Here is a 24,190-nt window from a genome sequence, read left to right as displayed (position 1 = left end):
CTTTCATGGTAAATGGAGTGGTCCAAGACCCTTTGCAGCCATGACAGAGGCCAAACACTTTTTTTTCAACAAATGAAAGCAACTTTAGCTTACAGAATATAGAAAAATATACAATTATTTGAACATCACTTACACATAACAGAATATAATGATGAACATTTCAATTAACTTGAATCACACTGATATCTCTCACAGAGTTAACTAAACAGAATCAAAATTTAGACGTTCCAGACTGTGTAGCAGACAGAATCACCTATTTTCCTTAAATACTTAAATTAAGAGTCTGAAAATAAATACTCTGAAAAACTGGACCAAAGGAGGTCAGTGTATCTAGTCCAAACCTGAAAAAATGTCACTAGACCAAAGAAGACCTTTATCAGGATCAGTACACCACTGACCCTTCGTGAAGCAAATTTGCTAGTCTTGGCACTTTGCAGTGTGCTAATTGTATAAATGTTGTTTCTTGTAGCTGGGGGGAAACTTGTAGGAAACACAAGTATTTAATGCAGGGAAAATCCAACAATGAGCTATTGTTTGATTCCCTGGACTAAAAAATGTACACAGTTTCTGTTGCTGTCTGTTAGTTTACTTCATAAGAGACATCCCTACACTTTTAGTAATATCATTTGTAGTCTTGTCAGCTCATAGGCATTCATTAACATTTGACCATTTCTTTGCAGCCCGTCCTATGGGAACTGTGCAGCACAGAAAAAAAAAGACCACAAAAGCAAAGTCACGTAATCCATACTTTTAGTTAGTGGTGAAAAGGATGGGAGAAGAAAAACTTAAAGTGCTGGCTTATAGTACACACTCCTATTTCTTTTTAATTGTTTAAGTACATAGGCTGGACCAAGACACATTTTTCAGTCACGATTTAATTGTGATGAAAACAAAACAAAAGTGTGGAGAATACGGCTATGCAAATAACTAAGTAAAGGCGTACAGCATCACAGTATGAAAAGGCTGTACAACAGCTATAATACTTTGTGAAGGAGGATTGAACTAGAACGTGTGAAAATGCTGTGTTACTTATGTAAAGTTTATGTGATGCCTTCAGCACAAGTACGTTATGCTCCATCTGTCAAATATGCACGCACATGCCTCAGTCTCTTAGTGCAGGCATCATGGCCAAAGCCAAAGCATAGTAAGGGACAGAGGCCAAAAATCAAGGGCAGATTTTAAATATTGGTCTTGTATACTATGAATGTTGGTAGAATAACAGGTTTTGCATTAGCATGCCTTTTCTGGTCTGATACTTAAATGTCTGTTATTTTTAAGAGACCACAGTCCTGAATGATCTGACAGAAAAACACAAATTTTATGAAGAGCAGACCAAAAACATAAGGCAAAAGCAGAGAAATTCTATGAGATCAGGATCATTTCAGTGCTATGATACGTATACTGCATAGAAAGCACCACATGCCCGGCACATTTCTGTCCACAAGGACTTCGAATATTCAGAACTTGTCCTGTTTCTGACCCTGCAGTTAGGCCCCATTCACTTTTGTGACATACATTTGTCCTGGATTCTGGTGTGTACCCAAAAGTGTCTGTGTCATGTTATGAATAGATACTGCATGTACTCTGAAGCAACAAGTACGCATGGGTACCCTGTTCTAGACACTACACACATCCTACTTGGTGCATCATTCATGTAGGTTGTGTTTTATGTGCTTTTCTTTTCCCTAGCAGAATTTAACTCTGGTCACAGCATAGGCTGCTACACTTGTCACTGGGCATGGATTGGTGCAGCACTCTTAGATTTCACTCCTGTATTTGGCTTCCAAACATTTTGCAGTCTGTCTTTGCCTTGGGTTGATCCTATCCTGACAAAGTGTTTGTCAATGCTATGTACATGGGCACCACTTCAATTGATCACTGAAGCTACAATATATCTGTAAAATTGGCATAAATGTCTTCATTTATCTGACCTACACCCATAGCTTTGCAGATAATGTCATTAAAAGACAATAATGTAGAAGATGAACTATACCTCCTACAAAGCTGTGCTGTTGTGTGATTTACATATTTAAGCTGCAATGCTGCAGCAATTTCTAGAATCTTAGATGGTAGATCCAGAAGTTCTATATAAAGATATACCTCTACAGAGTAAGAATGTATCTTAGTTGAAGGAGAACTGATGCAGCTACCTTGTACAAATAAGTCAAAGAAAATGCCTGATAGAGGTGACAGAGTTATACTGTGATAATGGGAAACACTGACAAGTTGTCACAAGGTCTTAGCACATTAGACTCTGGCCTGCAAAGATTACAGACAGAGCTGAGCCAAAGGTTTGAATTCACTTAGAATAATTGGCCTGAATTCACTAAGTGAACTTGGTATGGTAGTATTAAAATGGAGGTTTGAAGCATCATGAGTAGGTATGCAAAGATATGTGGGAACAATGAAATAGGTAACAATGTCTTTAGCTACATGCTTTGGATCTAGGAACATCATAGTATTATGACCAAGTGAAATTTTTGGGGTCTGTATTGATCAGCCAAGTGTTATCTGTCTGAAATTAGCCATAGTCACATATAAAACCCTCAGCCAAATTAACAACTTTTTTGTGGGGGCAAAGACTACCCCCATGTAAGGGGCTATGTTCTCTGTATCAGTCAATTTAATGCATCCAATTCTGAGGTCACTTAACCTGGAGGAAGACAGAAAAGCTCCTTCAAAAGTTATACTATCAACCATGTTTTTTTTTTCATTGGAGGTGCAGTTTTAGATGGTTTAAGTCTGGCTGATCAACCCACTCCCAGGTTTCTGAGTTTGTCTTATGTCTACTTGCCAGTATATTTATTTCAGCCCAGAAAACAAATTGGATTTCCTCATGGAGTTGAATGTCTGCCATTAATGAAATCTATAAATAAAAAGAATTACATGCAGCAAAATTCTGTTTTTAATGTTTATAGAAAACCCACTTATTCAAACTTGCTCTTGTATTTTTCTAGTTTTCATCCTAAACATCAGAAAAAAAGCTATGGTTAAGGGTCATCTTGTCAGGCTGGAAAAAATGGTCTCAGAATTCAGCACCTTTATATTTGAGTGTTATAAGTTAATGGGTAAGTTTTGCAAGTGGGGATGCCTACTTGCATTCTTGAAACCCATTTACGACAAAGTACTTGGAAAATGAAGATCCAGTGTATACTGACTCTTTATTATTAGGTAAGAAAAAAGTATTACATCGAGATTAGCTGAACAGAATTATACCCACAAATTTGCTAATAACTAATTTACAGATAGTGTGGTTATTAAAAATATTATTGGAAAGATTTGGGCTTTATTTGCATACAGTGGTGAAATCAGAAACAGGTTGGATGAAGTTTGGCTGATCAACCCACTCCCAAGTTACTTTTAGGAGGGGAAAATGTTTTAAAACCTATTTAGAAGGTTTTAATGACCATGATTTGTCAAATTATAATACTTTAAAAGGTACATTTAAATGTTGGCCTTACAATCATTGGCTGCTGGTTGTGTGGACATTAACCAACATCTGGTAAAAGCAAGGGGTCATTGCAATTGTAACTCAGTGGGAGTTGTTTATTTAGTTAGGTATCAGAAATGTGAATGTTTTTATCTAGAAACATGGAGAGAAAAATTAGAGAACATATGTATGTGCATCAATGTGACATTTATAAATTTAAGAGCAATAATGCTCTCTTCAAACATATTCAAAGTTCTGGATCACATTATTTTTTATTCTTTGTTATTGAAAAGGTGGAAAAAATCCCAGACCTGGTCTCTGGCTGAACAACTGGAGAAGAAAGAACTTTGTTGGCAGTTGCTTCTGAATATGAAAAACTCACCAGGTCCCAGCAAAATACTTTCTATCACTCCTATCTTAAAACTGCATAAGTGTGCCCAAAATATTTTGCAACTATTAAGAAAACCTGATATTTTCATAGTTTTTATATTTTTTGTTTTAAAATAGCTTTTTTATTAAGTTTATGATGTATTTTAACTACGCTTATGATGTTGCACATAATAGGCTAGTACTACTTAAAGAAACATGGTGACTGCTATTTAATCATTGGTCTGGTTTGTTACTAATATAACAGCAGATTTTTTAAATGTATGTAGTGTGTAGGAAATTAATTGTTCTGAAGAAGTTCCAGAATTTATAGAACAAAAGTTCTTAACCTGTTTTAGAATACACGCTTCTGTGGCTTTATACTGCAGTTCCTGGAGCTTTCGTTTTTTTTTTATTTACCTGTTATATTACAGTTATGCTAAAGCAAGCTGTTGCATTGCATAACTCAGTACACAGGACTTGCCATGTGCTAGCTAAGGAAAATAAGTCCTCCCATATTGTGAAGCATTGAATGGTGGCGTAAGGGAATGTAAACCTGTTCTGTGAGACTGTTACCATCTGGGGCTCATGAAGAAGGTGACAGAAAAGAATTTAGTCTTAGATGGCATAAACATTATTTTTCCAGCATTTAATGATATAGTATGTGTATCTTGTGCCTCTTTAACGAATTTTGTATTTTTATAACAAATCAATTCATTCATTTATTTTTGTATTCATTTATTATGAAAGGTGGTCATCTCTGAAGTGGAACATGGAACTGGTCTGATTCTCTAACCACAGTTACCCAAACAGTACTAAATGAGCTATTCCATTCCCCAAAACCCCTTACCTCCTATGTGAATTAGAGAAATATTTTGGCAAATATTTATTATCTGTTTTACAGTGCAGCAGAGAGATGGTATTACTCTCACATGTCTATGACACTACGGCACTGAAGAATCAGATGTATATATCTGTACACAACCTAGTAATAAACGTTCCTTGATGGCTTATTGCTGAGTGCTTTAAATGTCACTGGAAAGCTACTGTCATCTTGAAATAGCAGTTAGAAAAGAAGAACAAGGGCACCTTTCATCACAAGCTCCTTCTGCAAGCTTGTCAAGTCCTGGAGTTGCTGTGTACATGTAGTGAAACTGTCCTGACTTGTGACCTCACAAGGTTTTACATATTTTGGGTTTGATTAATTGCATGATGATTAAGCAAGACATGATTATTCTTAACAACCCCTTTCCATATGTAGTATATTTATAATAAAGCCAGTTGTAAATGGTTTCTTATCAAGGTAGGAGATATATTGCCTTAATAAAGAGAAGGCACTCAGGTCTTTCATTAGCCAAAACGAGAAGCACAACTTCTATAGGTATGCATAGAAATAAACATGACAATAATTGCCTTCTGGAGACCAAAATATACACCGAAATATATTCATCTGTTGTTTGACTTTGCGCCAAAGTTCTGCATTATGAAAAAAATCTTGAAAATGAAGTATACTAAATGAAGTGGGAATCATATAGGTGGTTATAATGCCACATACCAAAAAAAAGATTGGGCAAAAACACTTGCAGTACTGACATAAAGGGAAACAATTCTTTATCATGGCATCTCTTGGAGATGAGAAGTCTGAGCAACTATTATTTATTTATTTATGTTTGTTAACCAGGATACTGAGCTGTTCAAATGGCCCTTTTCAGTCACCACACAGGCTCATTTGAGCAAAAGGAAATTGTATAAACTTAACCAGTGAAGTACAGAGAACTTCCTTTTCACATGAAGATGAGCGTATGAGTGCAATGTACCTCAGAGGTTAGTATATGTGTGCATGATGTATGCACACTTACATGTGAGACTCTACCTCTAGACACACGTAGAATAACTCAGAGATATTCATGATCTAAGCTCTCAGTTGCTCAGAGGCCCAAATCAGCACTTTATAAACCACAGCAGATGCAGAGAGGTTTATCATACTGCAGAAGAAAACATAAAGCTCTGATCTGAAAAAGATCTTTACCTGTCGAAGGCAATTTTCTCTGAAGAAAGGAAAAAAATACTAACTACTGAAGATAACTGCTGTGCTTTCCTTACCCTCCCATGGTTCCAGTTATTAACTAATGGTTTTTGTGGCAGTACTGGATACAGGGAACTTAGCAATATGTGCTAAATGTTTTAACCAGGTTAGACTACTTGGTGGAAGCACAAAAGAGCTTATACAAAGCTGATGTGAAGGATAATGGGAGACACACCCAAAGCAATTATGAAATGTCGCATTTAATGGTGTCAGGCCCACATTGCCTTGTGATATGCTGGCACACACATATCTGTTTATAGCAGTAACTTGGCAATAAAACAGGGGTGTGGACAGCTGCTGTTTTTTCACTTTTGCCCAGCATATAGACATTAACTAAACAGTCATGCTGTAAAATGTTATGCATGTTAGCCTGACTTAAAGTTGTACACACTGGCAAAGGAAGCCAGCACTACTTGCATAGTTTCAGATAACCTTAATTTTGGGGTCTGATTGCCTGTTGGCAGACAGTATTTCAATAGTTTCAGATACCTTCTTTTTCACGTCTGGTTGCCTTTTAGCAGACAACATTTGCATAGCTTCAGATACCTTCCTTTTTGGTTCTGGTTGCCTGTATTTCAGTAATTTCAGATACCTCCCTTTTTGGGTCTGGTTGCCTGTTGGCAGACAGTATTTGCATAGTTTCAGATAACCTTCCTTCTTTGGTCTGATTGCCTGCTGGCAGACAGTATTTCAATAGTTTACGATACATTTCTTTTTGTGCCTGATTGCCTGTTAGCAGAAAATATCTGCATAATTTCAGATGCCTTCCTTTTTGGGTTAGTTGTCCGCTATCAGACAATATTTGTATAGTTTTGATACATTCCTTTTTGAGCTTGGCTGCCTGTTGGCAGATAGTATACCCATTACCTGTATTACTTATATCCTCATTATGTCAGGGGATGGCTGTGTCTGTGTGGAATGAGACCATAGCAGGTACAGCAATGGATCGCACCTATGGAAAGGAGTATCCTAGAGACCATATGTGCCACTGTAGTGTGTGTGTGTGTGTGTGTGTGTGTGTGTGTGTGTGTGTGTGTGTGTGTGTGTGTGTGTGTGTGTGTGTGTGTGTGCATGCATGAGTGTGTGTGTGTGTGTGTGTGTGTGTGTGTGTGTGTGTGTGTGTGTGTGTGTGTGTGTGTGTGTGTGTGTGTGTGTGTTAAGGAGGGGCTGGTGTTCCTGTGTCAAGTAATAAGGTAAGGTTTTACAGCTGACTCTTATGTCTATATAATAGCATTCCCAATCAAGCATACAGGTTCACTGTAGATAGTGTAGTCTGACAAGCATTCCTTACTGGCTTACTCACACCATATTTTTTCTCCACACATCAACATGTCTGACAAAGGAAAAGAAAGAAAGACAAAGCTCTCTCACATGGAGAAATAAGTCTTGGCACAGGCCCTCTGCATCCATTACCAACAGTTACTTGGGCAGGAGACTGCTGATTGACCCTATCATGATTATGCATTGCAGGATATTGTAGCAGATATTAATGCTGTAAGCGGCCAACACCAGAACTACAATCAGGTCAGACACAGGGCCACTGACACTATACATGTCAACAAAAATCATGCTACCTACCTTGCATGAGCAACCACCATTGATGGAGATGGAGGAGTTTTTGGTGTGTCTGTATGAGGCATCAAAGTCATCACATTCCCATGTTGTGGTGATAGATCTTGGAGCTGAGCTGCAGTGTGCACCACTAGTATCAGCTGGAGATGCTTCAGCTGTGCAGTGTACCCCCTCTATTACGGCACAAATTATTTGGTATGATACCTTTAGTACGAACATACTGACATTGTGTGCTTCCTGTACATTAGGCTCATCATGAATATAAGTAAAAAGGCCACCTGCACTAAATATGGTTATATTATCAACTGTTTGCATCATTTTCCTTAACTTTTCAATCTACTCTGGGTATAATATTGAGGTAATGGGTTATACTTACACTGGGTCTTATGTTTTACTGACTTCACATGTGATGCTCTGTCTGGCTTCACCACCATGAAACTGCCACCTCCATATACTGGTGAGAGGTCAGGGAGTACAGTGTCAGTGTTGCACACAGGGATTGTGCACATCAGATCCCCAACCCAGACCATGGGCACAGCCCCTGTGTCTGTGGAGAGCACCTAAGCAACACACACCAAAAGAGGAGGACATGATGGGACATATAAACAGTGTCATGACTGAGTGTCACTCCATCTGGCTCAGCCATTGACATCTACCACAAGCTCCAGATGGCACAATGATGTCCATGTGGATGTATCTACTGGTGCATGAAGATGGCATGGGTACTGCCCTTCTGCAGATCTAGCTGTGCCAATGGGGGCAAGCCAGCATATGTGCAAGGGTATAATGGATTAACAAGCTAACAACATCACAACATTTACTGAGATGATAACAGCACTGCATGGTATATACAATGACCAATGGGAGTCCATGCCAAATACTGTGTGACATATTTAATTGGATCGATTGCCTTCTGGTGCATAGTAGGACCTTATGTACTTCCATGTTGCATGCCAGGCATGGTTCATGTAGCCACTCCACCTCTGCTTCTACTGAAGGTAGCCATCATTGATGGTGTATGCCAAGGTCATAGTCACAGAGTGCCACAGCAACATCGAGTAGGGAAATGATTATGGACAGAAGAGAGCAGCCCTGCGGTCATGGTACTTGTGCTAATGCAATGACTGGTAATGGGCATCTCTCTTGTGGTCTTGCAGCACACCTACATTTGGCTAAGGCCATGTTACTACATGTGACACTCCTGGAAGAGGCAGCTCTCACGGGTGGCCCTAGACCTGTCCATTAGATTGAGCCACAGTACAACGCCCCTTGCTGAGGCTGTGTCACATCATATATACACGTCTGCTAGTTCAGCCCCAGTGCCTCATAGACACAACCGACTAGTGACGATGGCCCCTCACAAAGCCTTTCGCAGTAATCACTTCCAGAGCCACCTTATATACACAATGTACTCAGAACAATTCAGCTTGTATTGCACCCACATATTTTTCTGTGGTAGACAATGCACATTTGTTCTCTCTCCCAACTGTGCAAATAATAATTGTGGCCCACCCTTTGTACTTTGTTACTTTGGTAGCCTGCGTCTGATGCATAATGTAGTGTACATGCTTTACAATGTCCCAAAGCTATGTCCCTGCCACTGACTGTTTGCCAGTGCCATGACCGACCTCATCCACCTCCATCTAGCATGTTCATTCCCGTTGCTGGACCCTCTAAAGACTCCTTATCTGGCTGAACATACACTGCCTGGTGTGCAAGGAGATATGGCATCCCTGCTGCAGCTGCTTCCTCATTATCATGTTGTGTAATGTTGCACTCACAAGACTATTGTAGCTCAACCACTAGGCTTATGCTGCAGGCCACCACCAAGTACATCTAGGCAGTGAAAGCATGTCTTCAGCAGCCCAAACACATGCCCCACAATGACCCACGTTTGTGTTAGGGCATAGTTGTATCAACTTGTTTGCTGAAGTCTATGGATTTCAGATGGCTGTAATCAGTTAGGATTTCTTTATATATCCATGCCACATAAACCATTGTAAAGATCACACATGTGCTATATGTGGGAGTCATGTTAACTGCCAAACTGCCTGAGTGGCTGTGCATTACAGACCACATGTTACCATCTATGTGTGCGTGTATGCATGTGCGTGTGTGTGCATGGGTGCGTGGTGCATGTGTGTGTGTGTGTGTGTGTGTGTGTGTGTGTGTGTGTGTGTGTGTGTGTGTGTGTGTGTGTGTGTGTGTGTGTGTGTGTGTGTGTGTGTGTGTGTGTGTGTGTGTGTGTGTGTGTAAAGGATTCTTTTTTTTAATTTGACAGTGTCTAAAAATGATGATTCTTTGCATATTTTTTATATGGGGAAAGGGAAATTCTGTAAGAAATTGTTTGCGTCAGTAATATGGACATCAAAGTAAAAGGGGGATTTAATTATAAGGAAGATGTTAGGAAAATGTGTCTGTATAAAAAAGATGCAAAGAGATTACAGATTGGATAGGCTAAATGTTGGTAAAGAAAGAAAGTTTTCATAGAGGAGAGATAATACTAAAACTGAAATCAGTTATGTAGTGTTGTTAAACAGTTTGAGGGAAATTCAAGGTGGAAAATAGAAATATTTTTTTCAGATCACTTTGCAATATGGTTAAAAACAGGAGAAAAATAATTTATTAATAAAGATAAGGGAATAAAAAGTTGACAAGGAAGGTTCTGGATATAGCAATTATGAAAGGAGACAGGCAAATATTGTGGGATAGCTATTGCAATAGGTTTTACAGAACATGGAGAGAGTTGTGGGTTGTGTTTAAACAGAAATATAGGAAAGTGTTTTTGGAAATTGAAAAATATGTAAGATGCAAGCAGAGAGAGAGGAATATAAACATGTTTTGCAGGGTTATGAAATGTTTAGGGAGTAGAGGGAAAAGTTATTTATTTAAAATAGAGATTTATGAGTAGAATAAGGAATATATTTACAAATAGAGATTTATAGATAAATAAAAAATGAGATTTTGCTCCTTTTCTGTAGAAAATGTGGAGTATAAAGGGCACACTGGAAAATGGAAAGAAGGTAGAAAAGAGAAAGGAAAAAGTAAGACAAATTGTTGAAAATTATGTGAAAAATGTATCAAAAAAGAGGACAGCATACAAAAAGGGTAAGATGAAAAAATAAGGAACTGGAAAGGGGGATAAAATGAGAATGGTTAGAAAATATTAAATCAAGTTAGGGAGTGATGAATGAAAGAGTAAATTGAAAGAAAGACAGACAAACGAAACATATGCTGCTGATAATAAAGGAAGTTATTCACTGTATAGTACAAGATGGATGAGAAGGTAGTGTCAGTATGCAATGTAAAAGATTTTGCTATTGTAAAACATAACAGCATGTGGGGAATATTAGAGAGATGTAATCTTAGTGATATAATAAGCAGGAAATGTCAAACTGTATATGACGATACATGGGACAGAGTAGTAGTGAACGGATGGATTGGGGAAAGGTAAAAAAATACAAAAAGAAGCAAAGCATGAATGTTCAATTTGTGGAATGTTGGTTACATTAGTAATGAATATAGTATTAATAGAGTCTAGTGCGAAACAACAAGAATCAAGATGGCAATTGGAAAGAAGATTGAAAGTTGTGGTAGGAATGATATATACAGATGATTTGGTAATTATTATAAAGAATAATGAATGGATAAAAACAGTTTTGCAAGAAGTCGAAACAAAATTAGAGAAATTAGATGATGTCTAAGAAAAGAGAAAAGTAAAGATTTACAGGATGAGTAAACCTAGGCGGTGAGTATTATACAAGACCAGAGTGAAGGAAGTCGGAAACTAAGAAGTAGACCCATTATAGAATACCCATTATAGAATACAATGCCCCGTTTGGTATGTACCTCTCAAGACATCTGCAACAACTGGAAAGGCCACAGAAATACCTCACTAAAAGAATCACAGGCCTAAAGCAGATGCCCTACGCTGACTGCCTTAAAAAAACTCCAGCTATACTCTGTCACATATTGTCTACTCAGAGGCGATCTTTGCTTAACATACAAGGCCATGTCAAACCCAGAGCTGTTGGACATGCTAAACTTAAAGAAATCCCAATCCCTCAGAGCAACATGCTCCAGGGATCTAAACCTTATCATCACAATAAACAAAACATGCTGAAGGGATAGGTTCTTGATCCAGAGACTCCCCAGACTCTGGAATAGATTGCCCATACATGTCAAGCAGAGTGCCTCTTTGGTCCTCTTCAAAAGGAACCTTGACGATTGGATGGGAGAAAGGAAATTCACCCTGGGGATCATGTCAGTTGCCCTGCTAGACAGGGGTCCAGGGAAGTAAATAGTGTGGGAAGAAATAGCCAGGGAATTGTTATGGCTAGGCTTGTATAGGCCCTAGGGCTGATAGCCTAGTACCAACCTATGAACCTATGAACCTATAAGTATTAGAAAATAAGAGGGCTGCTGCGATGTGAAGAACTTTTTACATGCAATTTAAGAAGAAAGTGCATTTGATTAATGTATTTATATGTTTGGAAACGTATGTTAATTGGAGGCTGTATGGATTTTCAGTGCATAATATTATGTTAGAGATCATAACAGGTTTGAGACTGAACTGAATAAAGAAAGGAGTTTTGTAATGTGAAAAGAAAGAAGAGGGGTTAGAGCTATTTAGTCCAATAGTGTATTTATTACCAATAAATTTACACTGGATATTAAGGAAAGTGGAGAAGGAAAAGAAAATGTGGTGATTGCAATTTCAAGGAAAAAAATGAAGAAGGCTGAACAGAAACAAAATGGTGGAAAAGAAAAAAAATAGTTGTGTTAATAAAGAAATGGAAGAATATACAAATAAACTAATAATGTACAAGCTAAAAGTAAATGAAGAGGAGAATAAAGAGAAAGCAAAGGCATGAGAAAGTGATGGGGGCTATAATTATTTGAAACTGTGGGAAAATACACAGAAATTAAAAAGGAAGGCTATAAGAGAGGGACAAAATAAATTAGTATATATGGAAAAAATAGATGATTTTTATGGTGGCTAATGCTGGGTAAGTTACTTGCAAAAGGGCAACGTAATTAAAAACAGCAAACGACTTTATATAGAACAAACAGTTGAGTATGGTTTTAAAGATCGTCAAAGAATAAAAATATTTAGGAAGATATTTAAGGAAGAATATGAATCTGAATGTTTTAGAAAAATAAGTGTTGAAATGATATTGTATGGGGAATATAAAGGAGATATAAGAAAACAGAGCAAGAATGGATAGACTAGATAAACATAAGATGGGGCATTATGGAATGTGTGGAATTGTAGATGGGAATACTTATACAATACATTGTGTGATTGTGTTTTTGTATTATGGTGAATAATGTTGTGATTATGCAGTAAAGGGTGTGGAGGATGAATTATTTGATGTGAAAAAATATATTTCTTGATGCACAAAAATGTTGATGTAAACAACTGCATATGTAAAAAATGTAATTAAGTATATGTAATGAACAATTGCATGTGAAATAAAGCTCTCTTACTCTTTCAGTAACTGCCTTGAGGTCTTTTATATACAGCTGAGCTATCACCAGCCATTGTTTCACATTCAGTCCAAAGGAAAGCACCTCAGGTATGCAGCACCCACTCTTATACTGCATCATGGTGTAAAGGACAGCACCTCAGGTGTGCAGCACAAACTCTTATAGTGCATCATGGTGTAAAGGACAGCACCTCAGGTGTGCAACATTCATTCATACTGCATTATAGTGTAAAGGACAGCACCTCAGTTGTGCAGCACTCAATCCTATACTGTGTTATGGTGTAAAGGACAGCACCTCAGTTGTGCAGCACTCACTCCTATACTGTGTTATGGTGTAAAGGACAGCACCTCAGCTGTGCAGCACTCACTCCTATACTGTGTTATGGTGTAAAGGACAGCACCTCAGCTGTGCAGCACTCCTATAATGTGTTATGGTGTAAAGGACAGCACCTCAGCTGTGCAGCACTCACTCCTATACTGTGTTATGGTGTAAAGGACAGCACCTCAGGTGTGCAGCACAAACTCTTATAGTGCATCATGGTGTAAAGGACAGCACCTCAGGTGTGCAGCACTCACTCCTATACTGTGTTATGGTGTAAAGGACAGCACCTCAGTTGTGCAGCACTCACTCCTATACTGTGTTATGGTATAAAGGACAGCACCTCAGCTGTGCAGCACTCACTCTTATACTGTGTTATGGTGTGAAGGACAGCACCTCAGCTGTGCAGCACTCACTCCTATACTGTGTTATGGTGTAAAGGACAGCACCTCAGTTGTGCAGCACTCACTCCTATACTGTGTTATGGTGTAAAGGACAGCACCTCAGGTGTGCAGCACAAACTCTTATAGTGCATCATGGTGTAAAGGACAGCACCTCAGGTGTGCAACATTCATTCATACTGCATTATGGTGTAAAGGACAGCACCTCAGTTGTGCAGCACTCACTCTTATACTTTGTTATGGTGTAAAGGACAGCACCTCAGTTGTGCAGCACTCACTCTTATACTTTGTTATGGTGTAAAGGACAGCACCTCAGCTGTGCAGCACTCACTCTTATACTGTGTTATGGTGTAAAGGACAGCACCTCAGCTGTGCAGCACTCACTCTTATACTTTGTTATGGTGTAAAGGACAGCACCTCAGTTGTGCAGCACTCACTCCTATACTGTGTTATGGTGTAAAGGACAGCACCTCAGTTGTGCAGCACTCACTCTTATACTGCATTACAATGTGAGTCCTTGAAAATGAATCTAAGCACCAGGTGTGGGAATAAAACCCACAACTTTCTAATATCCCAGCATCAAAGGCAATTATTCTCTCTGTTGAACCAAAACACTTTCAAAATGCTACCCCTTCTGCAATGCATTTAACTTAAATGATCTCAATGAGTTACTTTGTTTCCACTCAGCAGATGGTATTATTATTCTTTTAACATATAATTAAGTTGCAGTTATTTAAAAGTTATGATATATACATATATATATATATATATATATATATATATATATATATATATATATATATATCCCATTTCACCAGCAACTCTAAATTTCGTACACATCACTGTCAAAACCTCAAACTACTCGACTGGCTTGAATTCCTAATCTCCTTCTATACAGCCAACTTAATACAGCTCATAAAGTGCTTCTCCACCCTGATAAGGTACCTGCTCTCAAATTTTTAATAACTCCCCACACTAATACACGGCCACTCAGATCCACTGAAAAACTACTACTCAAGACTACAAAATCCCGCAACTCAGCAGGCGACTCCCTCTTCCACAACTACATTATCAAAACCTGGAACCACTTGTCACCAGATCTAACTCAGGAATCCTCCTTGGTTAAATTCAGTAAAAAAGTGAAGCTTTATTTCACATCCCACTGGATATGCGCCTGTGCTAACCCTGGGTGATCTTGGACTCCCTCCTTCCTGTACCCCCCTCTCTAGCTCCTGACTTTAAAAAGCAACACCTTAAGGCATGTCTTTTTAGCACAATAGAATATTCTCCTCCCCAGGAATCTTTGTCCACTTCCACCAGTCTTATTATAAATAAACAGTGTCACTTGGGAAAACATGTCCTATACAAATTCAGTTCTGACTAAAGCTATGAACTAATATATTTTTCTACTCTGTTGTATATGACAAATAATATGTCTTATAACTAATGTATTTTTGTTTGACTAACTATATAGTTTGTTTGTATGACTAATAGTATGCTGGAGCTTTTCTCCTTGGGTCTCCACTGGAAATGGATATTAATCCAGTTAGACTCTCCCGGTCAACAAATGTAAATAAAATAAAAATATATATATATATATATATATATATATATATATATATATATATATATATATATATATATATATGTGTGTGTGTGTGTGTGTGTGTGTGTGTGTGTGTATCTATATATATATATATATATATATATATATATATATATATGAGATCCGTCAATATGTTCAAAGTTTCACTACTTAGAACCCCACCTCACCGAGTCCACTTGTTCGAAGTAGTGAAACTTTGAACATTGACTTTGGCAGTCACACTAAAGCATGGAACAGGAATATTCCCTTTTCCCTACTGTAGTGCGATCTCGGAACTGGTATATTTAAGTAGTGGGGTGTGGGGGGGGGGCTTGCCCCCCTGCAAAAACATGTTTTAGTGCTTTTTTTTTTTGGGTAGCCCAGGAAATAGACTTTAGCGAAAGTACACTTTCATTTAAGTGGACTTTCGCTGAAGTGTAGGGTCTACTGCTCTATTTCAAAGAAGTGTATTTTTGTAAAAGCAGTAGATAGTATATATATATATATATATATATATATATATATATATATATATATATATATATATATATTGCTTTGCGGTCCCTCCCTATTGTGGTAAATGCCTGAATGGGTGCTAAACTGCATACCACTAATATCCAGTACTTGTCAGATGTAGGATAAACATGCACTGTCAATGTGTGTTTGCTCATTCAGGCCTTCTGCATTACTACATGACCCATGTTATCTATGAAGTGTTCTGAAGAACAGCCTCTAGAAACAAAAAAGTGTTTGAGGGAGAATGTTTCTTTACCATCTTTTGTAACAGATGAGGCTGTGTCCAAAACAAGTTGCTAGATAAATATAAACTATATTATATCACTTAAATCCTAAATTATTAATCCCATTAAATCCCCCAGAATCTCCCTAAATTTCCTTTGTATAACATTATAAATAAAAAGATTATCCTCATTTGTATAATACACAGTGTTTGATATTGTAAAATGAAAACTCTGTCACAGAAATAAACTTATCCTCAGAGTAGCTCATAACTAAGAATATAAAGATGATATACTACGATCACTGCCCCATTTTTACAAACGACACTGTTAAAAAGAAAGGAATAATTAAAGGATGAGACTAAAGTTAAAGTACATGACTGATGTGTTCAATGTAAGGGATTGAAGGAATACAAAACTGGACATTTTTATTCCCATTTTATGTGATATACTTGTATGTAAGCTCTCAGCATGCAATGTTACAATTAAACATTTTTTCTGACTTTGATTTTCTCAAAAGGATATACAACTGTCCAACTTAGGATCATAAGATCATAGGACGTTACTAGGCTAATGGCCTAGGGACCTTACAAGCCTATCCAAGTTCTACCCTTATTTACACAGTCAGTACTTATTGCTCCTGTCCAAGGGGGACAAAGGTGAAACCCCGGGGTGAATTTATGGTTACCCATCCAGATTGCTTTAGAAAAAGGCCAATGAGGTGCTCTGTTTAGCATGAGGTATGAGTTTGTTCCAAAGGTGTGGTAACCTCTGGGGGACACAGCTGTTCCTCTAACAGGTTCTATTAATGTCACATACCAGGTTAGGGTCTTCAGAGTAAGTAACCCATGTACCACTTGACTTGCGGATACGCAGCATTTCTAATAAAGCAGGGTCAGAGATTGCCTTTGAGTAGGCTGTATGAAACAATAAAGTGACAGTTATTTCAGACAATCCACATAGGATAGATGCTAAAGACCTTGGATTTTCCTTGTGAGGAACCTTTGTGGTCTCCCTAATTACTGCAGATGCTTGGAAAGGTACATACCAAAAGAGGCCTTGTACTCCATTATTGGCCTGATGATGCAACAGTACATGGAGGTTATAACTTGTTTTTTTTTCTGGAGGCAATGCCCTTAATTATGAGATGAGCAATATAGAATGAACTTCTTACCATTGTGGAGACATGGTGATCAAAGGTAAGGTTGCTGTCGACCTGTGTGCCCAGGTCTGTCATCACTAAGTGCATACTTAGGGTGCTGCTATTAATGTGGTAGTTAGCAGCAACATCAGTCTTACCGAAAGGGATGATAATACATTTTTTTTTTTTGCATTGGGTTTAAGGCCGTGACTTTGGCACCAATCATTTGCTTGTGTAACACCCTCTTGTAGGATGTTGACATTGTTTGGAGATTCTCTGAGTGTTCCCATGTGGAGAAGGACCTTCAAATTTAAACTCAGAATTATTAAAGTGCTTATACCTAACAAAAATCAATCATATTCAAACATCTCAATATAATATGATGCCTGGGTTAAAAAAGGCATGAAAATCTTTAAATAGTTCACAGACCATCATGAAGACCTCTAAAAACTCACCAAGGGGGACTTTTTCACCCAGTATGGGAAAATGTTCAGAAACAAAGAGCTCCATGACAAAAATATCTCATGCCAGCACTTTCTAAATGCTCTCTATGAACCTTTAACATCCCAAGAGATGAAGAATGCAAAGCTGCAGGAAAGCTGTACAGGGCTATAATGGAAACCCTCATCACACAGAGTTAAATCCACCAGGATAAGAATTCAGAAAATTATACCAGATCAGATGCACAACCAATGTAGATAATGCAGAGATTGAGGAATATGTTTGTATCTTAAAGTATCAATTAAGAGCCAGACAATGTAACTCTGCATTAGTTGCAACCAATAAAATTAGGTCTCTGCATATTCTATGAGTGGGAAGTTACTGTAGTCCAAGCACAGTGAAATCAAGACCTACACCACCACAGGGCTGTCTTACAAAAAGCATAAATAATTGCTACAAACAACATTCCTTAAGCGGAAAACAAGATGATTTCACAACAGAAAACATCTGGTCTCTCATTGTCACACTGTTAGCAAGATTACTCACCCGGTCAACAAAGTCCATTTTATCACTACTATCAATAATGATGGGTGTTACAAAAATGATGGAATGCCTCAGAGGGGGACGGATACTCATTGCCACTGCTTTTGATGTGATGAACATCAGGTGATTACAATTAATCCAGTTTGGGATGAATTTCATGCCCTAACCAGAATCCACCTATCATCTTTAGAGAATGAGAAGCCTATTTGCATATCATCTGCATATGTTCATCAAAAGTCAGAGAATAACATAGGATACAAAACTGTTCCTTCTAGGATATCAGAGGTGACATGGTAACAGGTTGATGTACTGAAGCCAAAAAAAAAATGAATCTGTTTGATACATCCAAAAAGGTAGAAGGCAAACCAGTATAAGACAGAACCCAAGGTCCCACAGGAAAATTGCAAATGATCCTGTATGTTTTTGTGGACCATCATGATGAATGCTAAACAAATATACAAAAAGTCTAGAATGGAGTAACCATGTTGTGCTTTTCTCATATGCAGCTCAGTCATGACTATGGGTCACCTCAGAGTAGTACTAGTGCATAATCCAGACTGGAAAGGATCATCAGCTTCATCCCTCTGTAAAATTGAATTAAGCTACATACTGATAACTTTCTTACTAACCTTTCTAGTAAAGGAATGGTTAGAAATAGGGTGGTGATTAACTTTAACTAGACCATTAGGATTATGATATGTTTTATTTAGAAGAGGGTCACTAAAGCCTACTTTGATGTAACTGTTAAGACTCTGCATAAAGAATAAGAGAAAAGTTGATAACTCACCGGATCCAGCACATTTAGACAAGTGAAAGTCAATCTTTTGGGGCATAGCTCTAAGATGGAGGTAACAGATTGCATGCCCGAAGCCTAAGAGATTAAATCAGTAGCATAAGAAACCAATGTGCTCTGAAGGGCCTTACTTACCTGTTCTATCTAAGGGACCATGTATATCAACAACTAACTGGCATAAAAGATAATGACCAGACACGACATGCTTGTGAACACTAAAATATAGGTAACATCGGTTCCTCAGTAAAAAGTCTGTTTTTTTTTTTTTTTTTTTTTTACAAGCAGAAGCTCTGGTTGTCTTCCTATATATCTATTAATTCTTGAAACCATCTCGAAATTTTATTTATAGGAAATATCTCAGGTTTTGCATAGAAAAAACATTTCAAACAGTCCAACATAATGCTTCTCTGACATAACAGCCTTCATAAAAACAGAATTTTAAACTTCCTTTATAAACTGTGAATCCTGGCATTCTGAGAAAGATTATATCATTGAAGATTTCTTCCCATAATTGCTATACCCACCTTGGCAGTAACTTTGTGGAATACATTTTAGGAAACATCATACCTTTGCTGTACACTGTGACCATCCCAGTTGTGATAGCAGTTATTTGGTTATGTTACTGATTAATTTATTAAACTTTTTCTTTTTTTACCAGGATAGTGCACTGATCATAATGGGACAATTTCAGGCACAGCTGAGATGAATACAGTTGCAGGAAGCAGAGGACATGCAGTTAGTAATTTATATTTTTATTTTTAAAGATAATTTCATAAATATATGAAAAGGCTATTTACAATTTGTAAAAACCAAAGTCATAATATTGTTTGAAGAAGAAGGACTGTGGTTACTATCACACAGAACCTAAACCTGCCAATATGTATTGGCACTCATTATGCACTATGAAAAAGTCTCTCCACATTATTTACTATAATGTTCATTTCACAGTAAGAAGTAAAACCTCAGTATCAGGTATGTGTTTGGTTGAAGTCGCTAATGTTATTCAGTCACTGAAAATTATATAATGGAGCACTAAAAAATGATGGGATACCATAATCAATGCTGTCTGCTTCATGATGGTCAAGCAACTGATAGCATGCACATGAACAAAATGCACATTCATTAAAAATGGTCACTGCAGTTGGCTGTTTGTGGACTATTGATCTCAGAGATTATTATATTACATATATCACTGCAAGTCACAAAGTGCCCTACTTGGGTTTGTGCAAGCCCCCCAGACTAAAGAAAAAAAAGCATATTTTGACTACTAAATCAGTCTTTCTTGCAATCAGCTTATTTTACCAGAAATTGTTTTTGAAGAACTGGCTTGGAATTGTTTTTATTATGTAGTAATTTCCTTAAGTTTACTGCTACATGTTAACTAAGAGAAATTTCCAAACCATTCTCACCTAGCACCTTACGCACTCTGTTCAGTCATGTTTATGCATCATGTGTGTCTGTGCAATGGCTCACACTCATGCATGCATCATGTGTGTCTGTGCAATGGCTCACACTCATGCATGCATCATGTGTGTCTGTGCAGTGTCTCACACTCATGCATGCATTGTGTGTCTGTGCAATGTCTCACACTCATGTATGCATCATGTGTGTCTGTGCAATGTCTAATACACACACATGCACACAAACACACACACACACACACACACACACACACACACACACACACACACACACACACACAAAAGGATACCATAATCTGTGCTACAGAAAGTGCACAAAAAAGAAAATTAATAATCTAAAATTTAGAGGCAGGAAGTTTTTTTTTTCCTAACTTGTACAGGGCATCTCTTGATTTCTTATTTCTTTACAGGCAGAAACATCAAACAGTGTAATATACCAAAAATGATTTTAAATACAGCTTTCAATAAGAATCAAACATTATTAAATAATAAAATGTGACACTAGGATCTTGTCAGCATACCAGAATCAGTATATATTTTATAGCCCTAGTAAGTAAGCGTCTAACAACACAGCCCCTCCATCATACCTCTCAACTGTCCAGATTTTTGCCTCATAATTTTGTTATATTCTTCATAAAAGTTTGGTTTTCTGTCAAATCCCTGATAAATCATTGAGGACTGAAGTCAAAAAAGAATGACAGACATTTGAGTTTCAGACTTCATAACATTCGGAAAATCCATGTTAATGAAAAACCTGTTATTGTATCAGTTTTATAAGTTTGTAAGAGCAATATTTAAATATTTCCCTATTTTTGGGCCTTTGACCCCCATTATTTATGGCTTTGTCCAGATTTCTTGCTCTAAGAGTTGGAGAGGTATGCCCTCCATGCTCTTCTGTCTAATCCCTATACATTTCTCTTACAAGCTAGACCCTGCATCCTCCACTCGACATACAGTTTCACTTCAGTTGCACATAATTCACAGCAACACATCACTATTCTTGTTACACCACATTATCTGTGAAACCTGAACATGATTCAGTTAGATGCGGTAGTATAAAAACAACAGAACATTGCGTGATGACGGTATGACTAGGACTCACTATTAGTGGACTTCTTACCCAAAGGGTGCAAAAGTAGTCTGGGCTTGTTACAGACAAGACAATGGAAGAAGACATACCTCATAACCACTTAACAACTTAACATCAGAATTAGGAACAAAGACAAAGGTACTGCAGGACCGTGCCCCCAAGTCAGAGACATTTTATAAACATCGATACTACTTACAAAGTTGACAGAATAAGATAGCTTGATTTAACTTCAGTTTTCTGAAATGATTACTTCTACATCAACATGATCCTAACATCACAGTTTCATATATAATAGCATACTATGCATTTTTCAGCAACCTAGATTTGGAAGTTTTTGTGAAGTTTAGAAAGAAAAAGCAAACTCCACAAACCATACCTGCTAAACCAATATTTACGGAAGAGTTAAAATAGCCTGTCAGCAAACTCTCTGTCATTTTTAGAAACTGCATGGCACTATCACAGTTTTCAGTCACTGGTTCACACTGCAATTTTACAGAAGTATGAATTGTAACATTGTACTAACACGCAGCATTCCACTGGGGTCACTTTTATAAAGTAATGTCTCAAACATTTCATTCCATACAAAGAAAACATAACAAAGTAGGCATTACAAACAATTACATGTTCAGAATTATTTCTAACGCCCAGGAATCCCAGGATAGTGGCCTCTGCAAACTGGTCATACCTAGCAATGAGAATTAATTTACCATTATCATGTGTGCCTATTGTTTTAAATCTAACGAGGCCATGATACAATAACTTGGTTACTCTGGTGCAGAGAGCACTTCATAACATAGCTTTCTTGTTAACCAGAAGAATGAATGAATACACTAGTGAATTAAGTGAAGAAACAAACTGAATAAATAAAAGAAAGAAACTAGAACATAAGTAACTCTTTTATCTGCGAACATCACAATGCACATTGTGTCATTAAGCTTTATTAAATGTAACTATGAAGAACTTGCCTGTAACAGAAAAAAAATGTTATTTAGTACTTCCTTTGCACAGCTATCCTGTACCATCATATCACACCAATTCTACTGTTTATAATGGCATATTTTAAATATGAAAAATAATAATTTAAAATGATTTGCAAATAATGTTGAAGCTACTAACCAAGTCAGTTACATGCAAGAATACTTCTCAACCTTCATCCTAATGAATTCTGTGAGTGTGTGTGTGTGTGTGTGTGTGTGTGTGTGTGTGTGTGTGTGTGTGTGTGCGTGTGTGTGTGTGTGTGTGTGTGTGTGTGCGCGTGCGCGCATGGGTTTGCATAGGTGTGTGTGTGTGTGTGTGTGTGTGTATGTGTGTGTGTGTGTGTGTGTGTGTGCGTGTGTGTGTGTGTGTGTGTGTGTGTGTGTGTGTGTGTGTGTGTGTGTGTGTGTGTGTGTGTGTGTGCGTGTGTGTATGTGCATGTGTGCATGTGTGTGTGTGTGTGTGTTTGTGCACGTGTGTGTGTGTGCATATGCGTGTACTGTTAGAGGAAAACTTTTTTTGTAAGGTACTATGTGTGGTTGGGGTTAAGGGCAGCAGCAGGGTTAGGGTTAGGATTAGCACACATGAGTAAGATGGTACATAAGTCATCTTTACTCACATCTGCTAATCTTCAGCTGTTGGTGCATCTAATCCATACTCGACATTGTACCTTACACAAAAAACTTTCCCCAGGAGTGACGCTTCAAATTTGTTAGGTTGTATTCACATATTTTTATAATTTGGAATGGAAGGTATATGCTTTACTTTTTGATCACTGTAGGGTCTTTATTTTTATTTATTTTAGTTATTTACTAACTGTACCTGGCCAAGCGTTGCTGTGGTTCAGTCTCATTGGTCAGGTCTGACCATAAGCAAATCACCCTTGACATCCACATCCCACTCCCACAACCCAGTAAGGAAACCTCCTTAAAAAACTTCTCCAAAGCCAACTTCATGTTACTGAAGTCAGAAGTGACAAACTTCACAACACCCATGCAGACAAGATCTGGAAGTTCGACAGCAGAATCCTACACTAAGGCACTGTATGAGCACATCCACTCGTGCATGAATCATGCCATCCCAAATAGAACCTCTTCTCCAAAAAAGGAAGCCAATCTGGTGGTCACCTGCTATAAACAAACTATACAACAGAAGGAAGAAACTGTTGCAGAAAAGAGGAAAATCCCAGGATGCAAAAAACTCCCTCACCAGCCTCAGTAGGAAGCTGAGATCCCTCATAAAGTCCTCAAAAGGTAGTTACGAAAACAAAATTGCCAAAGATTCCAAAGACACACAAGGCATTCTATAGTTATGTCAAGAATCTAAATGGCAATGCTCAGATCTGCTCTGACCTACAACAGAATGGCATTAAATATACTGATCCCAATGATATTGCCAATATCCTGGCAGATCGATTTAGTGCCAACTTCACTCCCCTCTCACCCCCTAAAGGGCCCATCTCAATACCAAAAGATTGCCAAATTCCGATAATCACAGTGACACAGGTAGAAACAGCACTCTCCAAAGCTAAAAATACAGCATCCATGGGACCAGATGACATCCCAGGCTGTGTACTACATGAACTACAAAATGAACTGGCACCACACCTAAGTGTAATGTTTAATCATAGCCTCACCTCAGGCTTCGTGCCCACTGAGTGGCGCACGGCTACAGTTATCCTGCTCCAGAAGGGAGGAGCCACCTTCGATCCCAGGAACTATCGTCCCATCAGTCTGACAAGCCTGATCTGCAAAGCCATGGAATGCATTATCATGGAACTTATAAACAAAGACATTGGCAA

Source organism: Protopterus annectens, chromosome 2.part0 (assembly GCF_019279795.1).
Source record: "Protopterus annectens isolate FY-2018-M chromosome 2.part0, PAN1.0, whole genome shotgun sequence".
Classification (NCBI taxonomy): Eukaryota; Metazoa; Chordata; order Ceratodontiformes; family Protopteridae; genus Protopterus; species Protopterus annectens.
The sequence above is the reverse complement of the archived record's forward strand: the minus strand, read 5'-3'. Positions refer to the sequence as shown.